Here is a 13,550-nt window from a genome sequence, read left to right as displayed (position 1 = left end):
TGATCTACTAAGCTGGGGCGTCAAGGATTCTTGTGAGTCTGTTAAAGAGGATCTATGATGAGTCTAATATAGATTGAACACACTTCCTTGTGGTCTAGATCAGTGTTTTTCAAACTTTTTTGAGCCAACATTTTTTGCGTTGAAAAAATCTGGAGGCACACCAACTGCAATAAATCATTCAAAAATAAAACTCAGTTGACAGTAAAAAGTTGTTGTCACAATTGTTGGATATGACTTTAAACCATAAGCATCACTATAGCTCTTGCCTCAAAGTAGGTCTACTGTCCTGACCTGTCACATCGCGCGATGACTTATTTAGAGTTTTTTGCTGTTTTCCTGTGTGTAGTGTTTTACATCTTGTCCTGCGCTCTTATTTTGGTGGCTTTTTGTTTTTTTTTGGTATTTTCCTGTAGCAGGTTCATGTCTTGCTTTGAGCGATATTTCCCACATCGACTTTGTTTTAGCAATCAATAATATTTCAGTGGTTTTTATCCTTCTTTGTGGGGACATTGTTGATTGTCACATCATGTTAGGTTGTACACTGTGGACGCCGTCTTTGCTCCACAGTAAGTCTTTGCTGTCGTCCAGCATTCTGTTTTTGTTTACTTTGTAGCCAGTTCAGTTTTAGTTTTTCATTCTGCATAGCCTTCCCTAAGCTTCAATGCCTTTTCTTAGGGGCACTCACCTTTTGTTTATTTTTGGTTTAAGCATTAGACACAATTTTACCTGCACACTACCTCCCGCTGTTTCCAACATCTACAAAGCAATTAGCTACCGGCTGCCACTTACTGATATGGAAGAGTATTACACGGTTACTCTGCCGAGCTCTAGACAGCACTGACACTCAACAACAACACATAATGTGCAGACTATAATTACTGGTTTGCAAAAAATATGTTTAACCCAAATAGGTGAAATTAGACAATCTCCCACGGCACACCAGACTGTATCTCACGACACTAGCCGCGGCACAGTGGTTGAAAAATACTGGTCTAGATAATACGATATGCTTTGGTGTAAATTTAGCATACATTGCTCCACAGTCACTTTTATAAAAGCTGCTGTCTGTCTGTCTGCAAATCTTGTGGAGATGTTCCCTTTGAAATGTAAAGGTAACCCTCCAAAAGTATCCAAATTTATCTTCTGGAAAAATACACTGTTAAATATTTATCTTGAAGACAAACATCAAAGCAATGTATTAATTTGGAATCACCAGTTACAATATTGAGTACACTCTCGGATCAATACAGAACCGCGTACAAAAATCAGCATTTATCTCACTGCATGTCGCATGTTGATGATATTGTGCGCTTGCCATGTTTAGATTAAATGAATACTTTATACATTATACAATCTTTTTGTTTCCTTAAACCACGTAGTAATAAATTGCGGTGGCGCTGTCTTTTTCATCAGAGTTTAGCAGGTAATCCAACTTTGTACTTACTGGTCCATTCTGCCCAAACAGTTCCGTGTTAGATGTTGTGGATAAACTAACACATAATTATTTATTCTATAGACATGTGAGCAGGAGGGCATGAGAAGAGAAGCAATAATAGCAGACGGGGTGGAGGCTGGCCGACAGGAGATACCACAATGTCCAAATAAGCAGGTGAGTATATCTGTGACATCACAAGTGGCCCATTGTTACAAAAACACTCTCGAAGGATGCGTATTAAAGACACAACCTTAACTGCATGCAAGCTCACTCCAAATGCATGACATACCTTATTCCAGTGGTTCTCAACCTTTTTTCAGTGATGTACCACTTCTGAACATTTTTTTAATTCAAGTACCCCCTAATCAGAGCAAAGCATTTTTGGTTGAAAAAAAGAGATACAGAAGTAAAATACAGCAATATGTCATCAGTTTCTGATTTATTAAATTGTATAACAGTGCAAAATATTGCTCATTTGTAGTGGTCTTTCTTGAACTATTTGGAAAAAAAGATAAACAAACTAAAAACTTGTTGAAAAATAAACAAGTGATTCAATTATAAATAAAGATTTCTACACATAGAAGTAATCATCAACTTAAAGTGCCCTCTTTGGGGATTGTAATAGAGATCCATCTGGATTCATGAACTTAATTCTAAACATTTCTTCAGAAAAAAATAAATCTTTCACATCAATATTTATGGAACATGTCCACAACAAATCTAGCTGTCAACACTGAATATTGCATTGTTGCATTTCTTTTCACAATTATTTTTGACAGACATTTTAGTGAGGGTCAAACCATCATGGCATGGGGGAAACTCTGGGTTTATGGTAATGATAGGAATAGCCTACTTGATTTGATATTCAGTTTATGAACTTACATTCATATTTTGTTGAAGTATTATTAAATACATATATTTATAAAGGATTTTTGAATTGTTGCTATTTTTAGAAAATTAAAACAAAATCTCACGTACCCCTTGGCATACCTTCAAGTACCCCCAGGGGTATGCGTACCCCCATTTGAGAACCACTGCCTTATCCAATACCATTGTCAAGAAAAAACCCAATAACACAATAATTTTAAATCCTATTTTTTATTATATAAGTTGGCCGACATTATCATACACTTTTGACAGATATATACCGCCTTCTGCCCGAATTCAGCTGACATTGGCTCCAGCACCCCCCGCGACCCCTAAAAGGGACAAGCGGTAGAAAATGGATGGATGGATGGAATATGAAGTCAAAAATAAAATAGCCTTTTTTGTCATTGCATTGGAGGTGTAACAGAATTTGAGGGTGCTTTCACAAAGCTGCTGTGCACCACAAATCATTTAGGAAAGAAAAAGACAGGAACGACATTTAAAGGAAAAGACCAGTGTTTTCCTAAAAATGGAGATGTAAGGTAAACATATTGCCATGACCTGTCATGGCATTTTTGGACTTTGTTCAATTATGTTCCTGTGTTTTTATTGTTTTACTTAGCACTACTACAGCACTTTTATTTTCAGTTCCACTTACTGCTTGTCTCCTTTTGTCAACAATTATCCAGTCTGAACGCTGGCTCCCTCACCTGTCCCAGATTAGCAATCAAAACACACCTGTTTCTAGTTGTCAACCAGAATGATTTTTTTTTTTTATTTTTTTTTTTGCAAATATATTTAACTGAATTTTACAGTTAAAATCACATTTGACAATCATACTTTGCTCACTCAGATCCATACATGCACAGATCCACACTCACATGTATGCTTGAGGAGAGAGGTGCACTTGGGCTTTACAGTATAGACATTATTAGAAAAAGTACCCAGATATTGTATATATCCATCTATCCTGCACTGGCTCAGGATCAGCAGAAGATCCAGATAATAGCAAGATGGATAAATATTCCTCGGTATCAAGGATCCTCAGGAATTGATCACAGGATTACCTCCTGGGGACCTCGCCACTGTTCACACTTAAAAAAAAAGAACAAAATCACATTTTTGTGGCTTGATCAGATGCAAAAAAAAAAATTTTTTTTTTTTAAAAAGTCACAAAAAAAAGCAAATAAACCGTGACAAAACCATATCAGGAGTGACACAAAAAATCAATGGTAGTGTGGGAACAATAAAAAAAAAAAAAATAATAAGAAGAATGATTTTTTTGATCATTGCTTTACACTACCTGTGGGTGTTAGCTTTCTGTGCACTCCCCAGCTGCGCTAGTTGTTTTTTTTGTGCTAAAATAAAACAATCAAATGACCTGCTCGTCATCTCCTGTATCTGCATCTCGGGGTTCCACACTAACATAAACATAACCCATACATACTACACACACTTTCAAATAGTGCAATATAGAGTACTATATAATATAATACTCAAATATGCAATACTGAGTTAAAATGAGTGGACATTCAAAATACGATGCTAATGTCTTGCTCTTTATTGATGGGGTATGTGTGTGGGGGGGTGTGATTGTGCGTGAGTCCATGGACATTGACAATATATATGGCCCATGGGAAAAACTGTTTATCAGCCTGCTGGTGCAGGACTTGATTGACCTGCAGCATTTTCCAGAATGCAACCGTTCAAACCGGAGTGAGGGAGGGGGCGAGGGAGGTGGGGGGAACGGTATGTGATGGACTAGATCGTTCTGAGACAGCATGATGCAGCAGGATGTGGCCAATGTGCTCCATGGGACGCACAAATGATGTATTGCAGAACACTGTTGTGTGTGTAAATGCAAATATTTGTTTCTGGTTGAGGTGGCAGGTGTTCATGGCATGGTAGACGAAGATGTATTCAATTTAATGTTCTATTTTTTTCTTCATTGTGGTTGTGTGTGAGTGTTAAAATGTGTTTGCGCTGACAAATAAGCTTTCCACTTGATCACAAAGTAGAAAATGTACCTCAAACACCAATATGCATTTAAGGCTGTTGATACCGACTGACATGCAAAGAAGAACAATTTAAAAAAAAAGCCACACACGAGATGCTGGCCCGTGAAGGAAGACACGTGTAGCACACATCAGTAGCACACCAATAAGTCAAGTGATTAAAAAGCAGAAGTTGTAGCGGTTTGTACCCTTTTGTAAGGAGAAGTGAAACTTATACAGTTTGCTCCATTTATCTTGAACCAGCCTTGGATTGTAAAGGTCAGAGCTGCCAACCACCATAATCATCAGTTAGTTTTTTTGTGGGATGGCGCCACCATGTTTCCATGACATTTTACAGGATTGGGCAACAAATAACAATCATCTGGAAGTGTCAATGTGAAAAGAAGCTTTGCACAAAATGCTGAACCCACAAATTGATGCTATGCTGCAGCTCTTTCTGCTGACTAAGCCGGCTTTTTTTGTGCATTCTTAATTGGCTGTAATTGTAGCTGGTGTCTACTCAATGGAAGCAATCAAAAGGGAGTAATTACAAATGGTCTGGTCAACAGCCCTCGGGGCAGACGTAAGAGCGGGACGCACGCATGTGCAAATACAAAACACATCAAGTAAAAAAGAGGCACACATACATGCAGCCACCCACACATTTCCTGAGTGTTTCATGCAAGGCAGCCCTCATGTCTCTCTCTTGTGTTTTTGAAAGGAAGTGCGGGTCTAATGACTTTTCCTATGTGTCACATACACTGCATGTGGGAGGCACACAGCCGTACTGCACGTGTGCTTGTGAGAGTCTTTATGCCAGCATGACTTTGTAAAAGGGCTTCCGCACATGTTGACTTAATGTTGGTGAGAAACTTTAAATGCTCTTATTCTTTGTCATGGAGACTACTTCAGCGGTGACTCTACGTGCAGTATATCATCAGCTTCATCAGCCTCTAGTTTCCCAGGCAAACATCCTAGTAGGCGTGACTTGGACAAATTGTTATTTTTTATTGGTCTATAATGCAGTTATGATTAAGCCCAATGAACATTGCCCAGCAGCAAGTGCCCATGCAAATGTGTGACATTACCGAGAAGGATTCCAAAATATTCCTTATCAGTTTTGTTAAACTGAAGTTCTGCACCTGCAAGACTGTTTTGTTGGCTATGTGGTTTAGCACATGCAGTTACTTTTGAAGAAAAACATCAGTTCTGGTATGTACTGTAGCCTATGTGGTTGGTTGCCCCCACATCGTCTGAATATGAAAACACCTGTGATATACTGTAGTGTATTGCTGGTGTGGAATGCATGCGATATCTGTTTGCCTGTTGCTGTCTCACTCTGTTTCACCAATATAATGCTCACAAAAGCACAAAACAGTAAAAAAAAAAAAGTGCTGTCAAATGATACATTTTTGAAATCAGATTAATCACAGTTTGAAATCATGAGTAACCACAGGTGATTACTCGCTTGTATAATTAAAATTTGCTGAAGTACACAAATGCAATTTTATTGTCAGAATGTCATCCAGGGGCGTTTTACTTGAATGAATGATGGGTTCCCACTTCTCTGTGAGCGCTTTGAGTATCTAATAATAGAAAAGCGCGATATAAAATCGAATCCATTATTATTATTATTATTATTTATTTGCACACAACTTGTTCAAAGTTTTATTTCTTTCAGACTGCATTTTAGAGTGAAATTTGCCAGCGAGCACACAAGTCACAGTCTCCTCACTCATTTTTGACGTATGCATTGATCTGATCACTAGGGGTTAAGGTAAAGGAGCTGATATGGTTAAAATAAAAGGCATGATTAATCTAAGTGTGTTCATGATTAATGCAATAATTTTGTGATTAATCACATGAGTTAACTCGTTAATTTTAACAGCCCTAATTAAATTACATACAGAACCATTAACATCAGCGCTCACTTACATGTAAAGTTAAAGTACCAAGGATTGTCACACACACTAGATGTGGTGAAATTTGTCCTCTGCATTTGACCCATCCCCATGTTCACCCCCTGGGAGGTGAGGGGAGCAGTGAGTGGTGATATAACCCCCAATTCCAACCTTTGATGCTGAGTGCCAAGCAGGGAGACAATGGGTCCCATTTTTATAGTCTATAAATAAAGTTGATTTGATTTGATTTGATTTGGTATGACTCGACCAAGGTTTTGACCAGGAAACATCCTGAATGTTTCTTTAATCGCTAGTGCATGTTATATGACACACCCACGCTTGCCTGGCACAACTTTGGAACCTGTTACACCTCTATTAGTCAATATAGTGGTATATTAAATGCACAATGAAGAATATATTATCTTATTTTTCGGAGTATAAGTCGCTCCGGAGTACAAGTCGCACCGGCCGAAAATGCATAAAAAAAAAGGAAAAAAAACATTTATAAGTCGCACTGGAGTATAAATCGCATTTTTGGGGGAAATTTATTTGATAAAACCCAACACCAAGAATAGACATTTGAAAGGCAATTTAAAATAAATAAAGAATAGTGAACAACAGGCTGAATAAGTGTACGTTATATGACACATAAATAACCAACTGAGAACGTGCCTGGTATATTAACGTAACATATTATGGTAAGAGTCATTCAAATAACTATAACATATAGAACATGCTATACGTTTACCAAACAATCTGTCACTCCTAATCGCTAAATACCATGAAATCTTATACGTCTAGTCTCTTTTGTCCATCCATCCATTTTCTACCGCTTATTCCCTTTGGGGTCGCGGGGGGCGCTGGAGCCTATCTCAGCTACAATCGGGCGGAAGGCAGGGTACACCCTGGACAAGTCGCCACCTCATCGCAGGGCCTAGTCTCTTATGTGAATGAGCTAAATAATATTATTTGATATTTTACGGTAATGTGTTAATAATTTCACACATAAGTCGCTCCTGAGTATAAATCGCACCCCCGGCCAAACTATGAAAAAAACTGCGACTTATAGTCCGAAAAATACGGTATTTGTATAATCATCCCACACATAAAATAATTAAAGACACATTTTTTAGGGCTAACAAGTTTAATGCATTAACTCATGTGGTTATTCCACAAAAAGTATCACATTAAGCATGAATAGTTGCAGGTTAATCACACAATTTATTTTGACCGCACATGCGCCTTTGCCCTAAACCTTAAAAGTGGCAGGGCGTGTTATGTGGTCGGTATGAGACGCCAACTGGTGTGCTGGCTGGCAAACTTCACTTCTAAATGAAACCCGACAGGACTTTGAATAAAACTGTTAGCAAGTTTAAAGCATGGGCCATTGAGTTTAAGTTGACCATATTTCGTGCTTGTTGTCGAAGCAGCCGATCGGAGCTGTGGCCGCAAGGTTGCTGGTGGCTGTCAAGGCGGCAATCCCAGAACCCGTGGACACTAGCGATGAGGGATGCCCTATCAGATCCTTTTGGCTCATGGGACGTCGGAGGCAGCGGACAGGTACCAACAGGCCAAGCAGTGTGCGGCACTGATGATCGCAGAGTCAAAAAACAGATAAGGGAGGAGTTTGGGTTCTGGATGGCTTCGAAACCATTCTGTGTCACCTAAGGAAGGGTAAACAGTGCACTGTCAACACCGTATATGGTGTGGACGTTGTGCTGCTGACCTTGACCTGGGATGTTGTGGATCAGTGGAGGGAAACTTTCGAAAACCTCCTCAATCCCACCTACGTTTCTTCCTATAAGGAAGCAATGCTTGAGAACTCTGTGGTGAGCACTCCTATTTCTGGGGATAAGGATGCCTTGATAGTTAAAGATCTCCTCGGTAGCAGTGGATGAGAGCCGCCCGGAGTTCCTGAAGGCTCTAGATGCTGTGGGGCAGTCTTTGTTGACAAGACTCTGCAGCATTGAGTGGACATCAGGAGTGGTGCTTCTGGAATGGCAGACCGGGGTGGTGGTTCCTCTCTTCAAGAAGGGGAACCACAGGCTGTGTTCCCACTATCTCGGGATCACACTCATCAGTCTTACTGGTAAGGTTTATTCAGGGATACTGGAGAAGAAGCTACACCGGATGGTTGAACTTCGGATTCAGGAGTACATTGTGGTTTTTGACCTGGATGTGGAACAGTGCAGCAGCTCTATACTTACAGCAGGGTCCTTGAGGGTGAATGGGGGTTTGCCCAAGCAGTCTACATGTGATTTGTGGACTTGGAGAAGGTATTCAACTGTGTCCCTCGGAAAGTCCTGTTGGAAATGCTCAGAGAGTATGGGGTATCAGACCGCCTGATTTTGGCAGTCCACTCCCTGCATGATCAGTGTCAAAGCTTGGTCGGCATGGCCGGTAGTAAGTTGGACTTGTTTCTAGTGAAGTTTGAACTCCGCCAGGGCTGCCCTTTCTCACTGATTCTGTCCATACATTGTATGAACAGAATTTCTATGCGCAGTAAAGGCCTCCAAGGGATCCGGTTTGGGAGAATTAGATTTAGGTCACTGCTCTTTGCAGATGATGTGGTCCTGCTAGATTTATTTGGCCAAGGTCTTCAGCGCTCACTTGATCGGTTTGCAGATGAGTGTGAGGCGACTTGGATGAAAATAAGCACTTTAAAATCTAAGTCCATGGTTCTTGCCCGAAAAAACGGTGGAATTTCATCTCTGGGTTGGGAACGAGATCCTTCCCCAAGTGGAGGAGTACATGTACCTCCGAGTCTTGTGCACGATTGAGAAAAAAGTGGATTGTGAGATAAACAGGCGAATTGGTGGAGTGTCTGCAGTGATGCGGACCCTGAATCGGTCCGTCATGGGGAAGAAGGACCTGAGCCGGAAGGCTAAGCTCTCAATTTACCAATCAAGCTACGTTTTACTTTTCACGTTTCCTCATGAACTTGTGACCGAAAGAACCAGATCACATGCGGCCGAAATTACTTTCCTCTGTTGGATGTCGGGGCTCTCCCTCAGAGATAGGATGAGAAGCTGTTTTCATTTAGGAAGAGCGTAGAGTAAAGCTGCTGCTCCTCCACATTTAGAGGAGCTAGATGAGGTGGTTCTGGCATTTAGTCAGGATGCCCCCAGGGTGTCTCCCTGGGGAGGTGTTTAGAGCACGTCCGACCTGTAGGAGGCCACGGGGAAGACCCAGGAAACATTGGAGAGTTTATGTCTACTAGCTGGCCTGGGCCTTGAGAAGTGAGAACCGGATGAAGTGGCTGGAGAGAGCAGAGTCTGGGCTTCTCCACTTAGGCTGATGCCCCGCGACTCGACCTTGCATAAGCGGAAGATGATGGATGGATGGAAGTTTTGAGCAAATAAATGACGTTCGTTCAAGTAAAACATTTAAAATATGTTCCTTTATAGTGTGTGACATTGTGACAATAATATTGCATTTGTGCATAAATATTGGGGGTCTTTTTGAAAGTGTGTTTAAATTTATGTACTGTGTATGAAATGTTTTTTTTTTATTGTTTTTAAACATACTGTGATTAATTCTTATTCAAAGGTGGGATTATTCTGATTGCAAAAAATATATATAATTTGACAGCACTATTTTTTTATTAAACGCCCAATCATGTCACCCCTGATTTCCACTGGCTCCGTAAAGGCTGCCAATCAGTTAAACAAATGTTGTGATTAATCTGTGTACCTACATGATTCATGTGATATTTGTGTGATTAATCTCATTAGGTAACTGGTTATTTTGGAAACGTATTTTTAATGAGTGAGTATAATACCATTATAAGGCTGCAGCACAAATGTGCTCTCACCTTAAATTCAGTCAAATAATTACACACTGCTCTTATCTACTTCATATATTTGTAAATTTATATTTAATGGTATTAAGGCCTCATCAGCCTTGTCATTGATATGTTGTCACATTATGTACTTTGAAACGTACTCGTAACATAATCAATCAGATATTAAGGTGCTCTTACAAATGATGTGCGATACCACTGATTTACTTTACGATTCGATACCAATTAAAATTCAGGCTGGTTTTGGCGGTACCGATCCGATCCAGCAAATATATCTAATGTGTCTGGTAACATTTAAAAAGTAGTGTATTTCAAATGTTGCTGCTCTTGGGGAACAATCTTTGAACAATACAAAATCCCAGGGCGAAACAAACGATGGCATCATTCTGCACTGAATGTGTTATCTTGTACATATTCAACTCTGTATGTAGTTTCTCCAAATAATACAATAAAACAATACTTGCACTTGCTGTTTTAGAATACTGAGTAACTTATTTTAATTGCCAGTAACTTTCTTCAATAAACAAGGTTTGCAATGACTGTTGCATTGTATAATTTAATGACACCTAGATTATGAATCATTTAGGAAATTTTACTCGAACAAATCTATGCTTTTTTTGCCCATGTGAGATTAGAGTAGTGTCATTAACGATATATATATATATATATATTTTTTTTCCCCCCGATTACTTTTCTTTCAGACAGGATCTCAATTATTTAGTTACTTTACACTATGTTCCTGTAATTTGTATTCATTATCTCAAATAATTAAAGTATCGATATTTTGATTTGAAAATCGATATTAGAGCATAAAGACTTTGTATCGGTGATATCGGTATTTCAGTATCGATCTGCACATTACTACTTACCAATTTCCAATACATACTGAATAAAAAAAAAAAAGTAAATTTATTTAAAAAAAATCTTAAGTAATACATTCAATAATTAGGGTTATGCGTGTTCTAAACTCTACCAAAATGAGATGAATACTAGTGGAGGGTTTGCTTTAGCAGAGTCACATTCTGTATGTTGAGTTCATCTTGAACCACTTTCCTCTCCAAGTTGAAGCTGCACAGAACTTGTACAGTTCATCTGAGGCCATGAAGTGTTTTTCTCAAAACGAATGGCCAATCCCAGACCTAGGTGGGTGCTTAGCAATGAACAAGTATCTAGTGAAACATAGTTTAGATTCAATGAAAAACTGGATCCGAAAACATTTTTTGATTAGCTCCAAAGCCTTTCTTGAACTTTTGTGCCAAACTCATCACTCCCGTCTCTACCTTTGCTCCCAGGTGCCAACTCCATCATTTCCTTTACTAGATGTCATATAAACACCCACTCTTTCCTGTCTCTCACTCAGCCTTTTCATGCTTTTTCTCCTCCCTTCCCTTGCTTGACTCGTCTGTCGTGTTGTCCTCCACCTGAATGCTGACTCCATCAGTCTCAACAGACTTATAAATGCATGTTATTTTAACCTAAAATGAGCACATTTGGATCAAAGTGAGGCAGTGAAAAGTTAATGAAAGTTAATGAAAACTAAATACAAGTAAATGATTCTATTTTTTCCACAAAGTTTTTTCTGTTTTCAGGAGAAGCATGTATTAAGGCCATCCTACTTTTACAATAAAGAGACACTTCAGACCCCAACAGAAGTTAATATGCAAAGGCGATAAAGAGAACAATTCCAAACTAGTGTTGTCCCGGTACCAAAATTATTTAGATACATTTCGGAACTTTTCGATACTTTTCTAAATGAAGGGGACCACAAAAAATTGCATTAATGGCTTTATTTTAACAAAAAATCTGACGGTACATTAAACATGTCTTTCTTATTGCAAGTTTGTCCTTAAATAAAATAGTGAACACACAAGACAACTTGTCTTTTAGTAGTAAGTAAGCAAACAAAGGCTCCTAATTAGTCTGCTGACATATGCAGTAACATATTGTGTCATTTTCCATTATATTATATTGTCCAAATTATTAAGGACAAGTTGTAGAAAATGAATTAATAATCTACTTGTTCATTTACTGTTAATATCTGCTTACTTTCCCTTTTAACATGTTCTATCTGCACTTGTGTTAAAATGTCATTAAATCATTTAAAATAATTTATTATTCTGTTGTTTGATACTTTACATTAGTTTTGGATGATACCACAAATTTGGGTATCAATCCGATACCAAGTAGTTACAGGATCATACATTGGTCATATTCAAAGTCCTCATGTGTCCAGGGACATATTTCCTGAGTTTATAAACATAACATCAATTGAAAAGAAACGAAAGAAGATGTTGTGATGCCAAAAAATATCGACGTAATCATAGTAGTATCAACTTGATACACGCCTGTACTTGGTATCATTACAGTGGATGTTAGGTGTGGATCCACCAATGGCGTCTGTTTACATTTTGACGCCGGTGAGCTACGGTGTGTAGTGAAGCATGTTTAGCTATTCCTCGTCCTGCAGGGATGATAGTTGTAAGAAACTTACTTTATTTGTCGCCATGGAGGTGAGGATTAGTCATTTAGAAGTAGCTAAAACACTGCCGACTGGGGCTGGACTTTAGCCGCTAGCTAGCTAGCCATATCTTAAAGCACCTCTTCCTGAGGGCGTTTCAGTGTTATAACGTCACCTTTATCTTTAGTTTTCAAGCCAATATGCGTCCGTTCTCCCTTTTCTGTCTACACACTGTGTCTGCTTGTAAGCACCGTATTTTTCGGACTATAAGTCGCAGTTTTTTTCATAGTTTGGCCGGGCTCCAGTGCAACTTATATATGTTTTTTTCCTTCTTTATTATGCATTTTAGGCAGGTGCGACTTATACTCCGGTGCGACTTATACTCCGAAAAATACTACTCTGTGATTACTCCGTGATTAGTCCGTGGTACTTTTCAAAGGCGGTATAGTACCGAATATAATTAATTAGTATCGCGGTACTTTACTAATACCGGTATACCGTACAACCCTATTCCAAACTAACAAAAGATGACGACATCAGGTAAACTACATCCCGGTAAATCCTTTTTTTCTCTTAATTTCAGTTGAATCAATGTCAGTGAACCATTTATTTATTTTTTGCAACCTACCTGTTTGTCTTTGTTCATAAACAGATAATAATGCAACTTTTATTATGATTAATTTCGTATTTTTTTTACTTTTAGTACATAAATTATAATGTTGCATACTCCTGTTACACAATGCCAACGCATCAAATCATAATGTTGATGCATTTTGGCGGGAGCGTCCATGCAGTTTTCAATGCCTCTTTTCGCAGTTTTATAATGTATAAGACATTTATTTTTGACTGTGTCTGGAAACAACAACTTGATGACCAGATCAGGATATATATTTAAACTGTGTTCGTTTTCAAAAGATATATACTGATTACTTTCATTTGTAATTTGGGAACACCTCTAGAATCAAACATATTTCAGACAGACTAAAAAAAGTGATTGTGGAGCAAAATTTACACTAAATGATATTCAATATATATTATCTGGACCACAAAAAAGTGCTTTACATGTAGAATAAAATCATCAGAAGTCCCCTTT

The 13,550-nt window shown here is 38.6% G+C and overlaps 1 long non-coding RNA gene across 1 annotated transcript in view; it reads left to right on the top strand.

Moving 5' to 3' along the window:
• The window catches only part of LOC133598433 (uncharacterized), a 58,839-nt gene that overhangs the window by 4,670 nt on the left and 40,619 nt on the right, over positions 1-13,550 (top strand). The window contains exon 2 of the long non-coding RNA XR_009814712.1: positions 1,517-1,609. This is a non-coding gene — a long non-coding RNA (uncharacterized lncRNA). The remainder of the gene's footprint in view (positions 1-1,516; positions 1,610-13,550) is intronic.

The sequence above is a fragment of the Nerophis lumbriciformis genome, linkage group LG04 (assembly GCF_033978685.3).
Source record: "Nerophis lumbriciformis linkage group LG04, RoL_Nlum_v2.1, whole genome shotgun sequence".
Taxonomy (NCBI): Eukaryota; Metazoa; Chordata; class Actinopteri; order Syngnathiformes; family Syngnathidae; genus Nerophis; species Nerophis lumbriciformis.
The sequence above is the reverse complement of the archived record's forward strand: the minus strand, read 5'-3'. Positions and strand labels throughout refer to the sequence as shown.